The sequence below is a fragment of the Marmota marmota genome, unplaced genomic scaffold (genome assembly GCF_001458135.2).
Source record: "Marmota marmota marmota unplaced genomic scaffold, marMar, whole genome shotgun sequence".
Taxonomy (NCBI): Eukaryota; Metazoa; Chordata; class Mammalia; order Rodentia; family Sciuridae; genus Marmota; species Marmota marmota.
Window position 1 is genome coordinate 16,210,577 of NW_025999960.1, and position 6,731 is coordinate 16,217,307.

The 6,731-nt window shown below is 36.9% G+C and overlaps 1 protein-coding gene and 1 pseudogene across 1 annotated transcript in view; both read right to left on the reverse strand.

Annotated features, from left to right (window-relative positions):
* The window catches only part of Fam186a (family with sequence similarity 186 member A), a 67,698-nt gene that overhangs the window by 43,099 nt on the left and 17,868 nt on the right, over positions 1-6,731 (reverse strand). The window lies entirely within an intron of this gene.
* On the reverse strand, positions 2,691-3,862 carry LOC107148861 (annotated as a pseudogene).

Genomic DNA, 6,731 nt, shown 5'->3' on the forward strand with positions numbered 1-6,731 from the left:
TTTTTTTTTTTTTTTTTTTTTTTTTTAGTACCTGGGAATGAACCCACTGAACCACAATTCCCAGTGCCTTTTATTTTTTTATTTTGAGACAGGGTCTTGTTAAGTTGCTGAGAATGCCCTGGAACTTGCAGCCTCCTGAGCTGCTGGGATTACAGGTATGTGCCACTGCATCTGGCCATATTTGATTATTTTATCAGAAAACTTTTAAGTATATTTGGAGAATTTGGGTATCTGAATCTTTTTCAACTGTAAATTTTATAAAATATATAAATACAGGTCAGGGCTGGGGATGTGGCTCAAGAGGTAGCGCGCTCGCCTGGCATGCGTGTGGCCCGGGTTCGATCCTCAGCACCACATACAAACAAAGATGTTGTGTCTGCCGAAAACTAACAAATAAATATTAAAATTCTCCCCCCCCTCTCTAAAAATAAATAAATAAATAAAAATAAAAATAAATACAGGTCAGATATTTCTGATGAAAAACTATTATTCAATGTGAGATATACTCTAAGTACAAAATACTCAATGGGTTTCAAATGTCTAGAATGAAATCACTTGTATATCTCAATAATTTTTTAGTTATCGATAAACATTTATTTATCTATTTATTTATTTATTTATTTATTTATTTATTTATTTATATGCAGTGCTGAGAAACCCAGTGCCTCACACATGCCAGGCAAGTGCACTACATCTGAGCCACAGCCTCAGCCCCATCAATAATTTTTGTATTGATTAAATGTTGAGTAATATCCTAATCTTTTCATCTTCAGTCTAATTAATTGTTTAAATTTTACGTTTCTCTTCTCTTTTTCATTAACGGTCACTTATAAAAACGTACTCCATTCTTCCAACCAGGCCAGAATGTGGGTAAGGGTTTTTTCTCTGACTTCAATACCCTTATTAAAATTTGGGGCTGGGCAGGGCTGGGGTTGCGGCTCAGAGGTAGAACATTTGCCTCTCACGTGTGAGACCCTGGGTTCGATCCTCAGCACCACATTAAAAATAAACAAAATAAAGGTATTGTGCCCATGTATAACTAAAAAAAAATTTTTTTAAATTGGGGGCTGGGGTTGTGGCTCAGTGGTAGAGTGCTCACCTCGCATATGGAGGGCACTGGGTTTGAACCTCAGCATATTAAAATAAAGGTATTGTGTCCATGTACAACGAAAACAAAATTTTAAAAAATTATTAAAATTTACTCCACATATCTCTTTTTACTATTTATATTATAGTTTATAGGAAATTTAATGTTACATACAGTTAACATTAAATTTCTTCTCAATAGTGTTATTAGTGTATATGATTAACATTAGAAAAAGTAGTCATATCAGTTCATACTTGCATGTCAAAGTGTAAGTATCCCTGTTGTTTCACATTTCTTCCAACACATGATATTATTAGATTTAAAAAGGTTTTTTTGAGCCGGACACAATGATGCACTACTATAATCCCAGCGCCTCAGGAAGCTGAGGCAGGAGTATCAAAAATTCAAAGCCAGCCTTAGCAAAAAGTGAGTCACTAAGCAACTCGGTGAGACCCTGTCTCTAAATAAAATATAAAAAAGGGCTGGGGGGTGTGGTTCAGTGAACAAGGGCCCCTGAGTTCAATCCCCTGTACAAAAAAAAAAAAGTTTTTTTGCCAAGCTGTTGGATGTGTTATGATATCTAATTGTAGATTTGATTTTAATTTCTATGATAACTCATGAAATATTAAGAAATGTTACTTATTTTGTGAAAATAAGATTTTTTATATTAAACCCACTTTCCTATAGTTGATTTATTGACACATTAATTCATTTCTTTTTATAGATAAATGATAGTGCATCTCAGCTTGCTTAAAAGCTAGGAGATCACTTTGAATTCTGTTTTCTAACTGTAGCAGGATATAAATAAACTGGTTTTCAAGCATGGAGCCAGCCCTAATGATAATAGTACACTATTTAAAAAGACCTAAGGCAATGAATTCCATTTCCAATGGAAAAAAAAAAAGAACTGTGCAAACAAGTTTAATGTTTTTGTGTCAATGTTATAAAATGTAGCTTTTAATAAAACCTTGACCCAAATGCCAGTAACTTCAGAAAAGAATTTGGGTGGAGAGAAGAAAGTTATTTCATTTAGGAAAAATAACCACTACACAATTTCTGTGTATCGGAGCAATAACAAGATCTAGGGCTGGGGTTGTGGCTCAGTGGCAGAGTTCTTTGCCTAGCACATGTGAGATATTGGGTTCAATCCTCAGCACCACATACAAATAAGCAAAATAAAGATATGAAAAATACAATAATATTTAAAAAAAAGAACTAGGGCTGGGGATGTGGCTCAAGCTGTAGCGCGCTCGCCTGGCATGCACTGGGTGCTGGGTTCAATCCTCAACACCACATAGAAATAAAATAAAGATATTGTGTCCACCTAAAACTAAAAAAAATATTAAAAAATATCTAAATACAATTATATTTTAAACACCCAGGTAAGACTTTACATAAAAATACCATCCTACTTTTCTCCCTTGTTTCTAAAATGTCACATACTTTCCTCAACATCTTCAGCCATCCAGTAATTTTTAGGAAACTTTTGTTCATGATCTTAATTTGTAATCCCTGGCTCTTTGGGGCTCAGTGATAAAAGTTCAAAACCACCAAAAGTGATGGTTCACTTGAAGTTAAACATGAGAGATTGTTTCAGTTAGTCTTAGGAAGAAAGCAGTGCTGCATCAACTGGCTCCATGCAGAAGGAGCACCTGAAGAATCTCATCAAGCAGTCATCTGTACAGTCCAGGTGATAGATGTGCATGTATGACAGAAATCAAATTGGATTCTCATAAACAAAGTTTGTGGTACAGATCACACACTCCTGGATCTTTTTTCTGATATATCTCTTCCTGGGTCATCTACTCCATTAGGCAGATGCTGTGTAAGGCCTACTCTTGTGTGTGTGTTGGGGGGGGGACTCAATCTTATTTATTTATTTTACAGTAGAATGCATTTTGACATATTGTACCCAAATGGAGCACAACATCTCATTCCTCTGGCTGTCCATGGTGCAGAGTCACTCCAGTAGTGTAATCATACACATATATAGGGTAATAACGTCTGTCTCGTTCTACTGTCCTTCCCATCTCCACAACCCTACCCCTTCCTTCACTCCCTTCTACACAAACCAAAGTTCCTTCAGTCTTCCCTATCTCCCCACCCACTATGGATCAGCATCCACTTATCAAAGAAAACATTCAGCTTTTGGTTTGGGGAGATTGGCTTATTTCTCTAGTTCCATCCATTTACCTGCAAATGCCATCATTTCATTCTTCTTTAAGGCTAAGTAGCAGTCCATTGTGTACATGTACCACATTTTCTTTATCCATTCATCTATTTTGAAGGGCATCTAAGTTGGTTCCATAGTTTAGCTATTGTGAATTGAACTGCTATAAACATTAATGTGGCTACATCACTGTAGTATGCTGACTTTAAGTCCTTTGGGTATGAATCAAAGAGTGGGATAGCTGCGTCAAATGTTGGATCCATTCCAAGTTTTCTGAGGTATCTTCATACTGCTTTTCATAGTGGTGGTGCCAATTTACAATCCCACCAACAATATATGAGTGTATCTTTTCCCCCACCTCCTTGCCAACAGTAAGGCTATTCTTTAAGATATCCTAATTTGTTCTTCAATCAGCTGAGTTGCTAGGTGAGTCTGGCTAGGTGTTAGATGATAAATTAGAACCAGAACTTGTTCCTGACGTGGAAGCATCAGCTTCTGATCTGACTCCCTCCCAACACCAAAGCTAGAGTGCTCAAATTGAGACTCGTGAAGCAGGGAGTTATTATCCCAGATGGGGATTTGAGGCAGTTCCTCATATTTTGAGGTTGGGGCATGCAATCTGTGCACTATTCTGACAGTCTTCTCCTTTTATTTTTCTGTTGGGTTATTTTTTTCTTTGATTCACAGGAATTCTTTATATATCCTGTGTTTTGGTATATTCTCTGTTGCTATAACCAAATATCTAAGACTGGATTTTTTTTTTAAGAGAGAGAGAGAGAGAGAGAGAGAGAGAGAGAGAGAATTTTTTTAATATTTATTTTTTGGTTATCGGCAGACACAACATCTTTGTTTGTATGTGGTGCTGAGGATCGAACCCGGGCCGCATGCATGCCAGGCGAGCACGCTACTGCTTGAGCCACATCCCCAGCCCCAAGACTGGATGTTTTAAAAAGAAAATAGGTTTATTTAGCTCAAAGCTTTGGAGATTCAAGAGCATGGTGACAGTGAGTGAGGGCTTTGTGGCCACATCACAACATGGTAGATAGCTTCATGGTGGGAGCTGTGCAAAAGGGCTCACAGGAAGCCATCCAGGACAGTGGCATACATTTGTAATCCCAGCGACTCGGGAGGCTGAGGCATGAGGATTGCAAGTTTGACACCAGCCTCAGCAACTTAGCAAGGTCCTAAGCAATTTAGTGAGACCCTGTCTCAAAACTAAAAATAAACAAATAGTGCTGGGTCTTTGACTCAGTGGTTAAGCCCCCTGCGTTCAATCCCCAGTACCAAAAAGAAAAAAAATAAAGTGGGGGTGGGGGCTAGGACTGTGTCTCAGGGGGTAATGGTGACCCTGCATTAAATCCCCAGTACCAAAAAAAAAAAAAAGGCCAGGAAGTCAGAAGAATATAGAGGCCAGACTAAGACTTAACAATCAGGAAGTACTAACTGGGGTCTCTAGAAAAATATATGACTCCCTTTTAAGGGTGTGCCCCAAAGACCTAATTATTTTCCACTAGGCTCTACTTCCTAAAAATTCTATCATTCTATCATGCGGCATGGTATCACAAGCCTGTAATTCTGGCAACTCAAGAGGCTGAAGCAGAAGGATTGCAAGTTCAAGGCCAGCCTCGGCAACTTAGCCAGGGCCTAAACACCTTAGTGAGACCTTGTATCTGAAGAAAAACGTTAAAAGGACTGGGGATGTAGCTCAGTGGTAAAGCGCCCCTGGGTTCAATGCTCAGCACCCCACCTGAAAATTCTTTAACCTTTCAACATTCCTACACTGATGGCCAAGCTTCCACCATATAAAACTTTGGGGGAAACACTTGAACCATATCCAAATTATATCACCCTGAGGGCTGGGTATGTGGCTCAGCTATAGATTTCTTCCCTAGTAGGCAAGAGGTCCTTTGTTTTAATCCCCAATATCACACAAACAAACAAACAATCAAAAATCTGTATAATATTTTTACTTTCTATATGGTGGTAGATATCTTTTCCCTTTTGTATCTTGTTTCCTCCTCTCTATGTATTGTTTTGACCAATAATGTTCTCCTTTTTAAAGTAGAGTAAGTTTCCTATCTTTTTCCACCCTAGAATATTAAAGATAGTTTTCTTTACATTTAAGTATCAGAGAGGGAAATAATTTTTTTTATTAATCTTAACCAATTATCCCACCACTATTGTTAAGTATTAACTTCTTTTTCCCCTGATAGTCAATGCCAGTTCTTTCATTTATCATGTTGCTCCCTGTTTTATAAGCTAATATATCCATCCTTGTGCCAATACAATAATGTTTCAACTGGAATAGCCTTATAGTAATTCTCACTATCTATTTTAACTTGTTTTTTAGCATTGTCTTGGCTATTTTTGAAGTTATCTTGTTGGGATGTCTCTTTCTTTTTCTTTTTCAATACTGGGGATTGAATTTAGGGTGCTCTATCACTAAGCTACATCCCCAGCCCTTTTTATTTTATTTTAAGACAGAGTATTGCTAAATTTTGCAGGTTGGCCTCCAACTCATGATCCTCTTGACTCAGTCTCCCAAGATGCTGGGATTTTCAGGCAGCATCTGATCCTTTTTTTTTTTTTAAAGAGAGAGATAATTTTTTCATATTTATTTTTTAGTTTTCGGCAGACACAACATCTTTGGTTGTATGTGGCGTTGAGGATCAAACCCGGGCTGCACACATGCCAGGCGAGCGAGCTACCACTTGAGCCACATCCCCAGCCCAGCATCTGATCCTTAATTTAATCATATCATCAAAGATTTTTTTCCCATGTAAAGTGACATTTGCATATCCCCAACTATTAGGCTTTGAAATCATTTGGGTGGGTGAGGGTATTCTGCCTACCATACATTGTTTGCTAATATTTTATTTGGATTTTTTTTTTTTTGCATATATGTCATGAGTAACATTATAATTTCACTTAATTTTTTTTTCATTTTTAAGTTTTGGGGATTAAAATCAGGGCCTACCACATGCTAAGCAAGTGCTGTACCACTGAGATACATCTCCAATTCATTTTATTTTTTATTTTGAGACAGTTGCTAAATTGCCCAGGTTGGAATTGAACTGGCACTCCTCCTGTCTCAGCTTCACAAGTAGCTGGAATTACAGACATGCACCACCACACCTGATTTAACTTTACTTTTCATATTGTCTTTAACTGGTTTTTATATCAGGGTTATGCTGGCTTTATAAAGTGTGTTAGAAATATTTTCTCATTTTACTAAAATGTTCTAGAAAAGTTTGTTTAGGATATATATATATATATATATAAAAGTTTGTTTAGGATATATATATATATATATATATATATATATATATATTCAACTATCATGTGGAAACACTTAAAGGTCTTCAATAAATCAGGAAAGGTAGAGAGCAGTATTAAAATATCCATGTACATACTATTGTTTTGGGTTCCCAAGCAATGTATAAGGGTTTTCTTTCTTTCTTTTTTTTTTTTTTT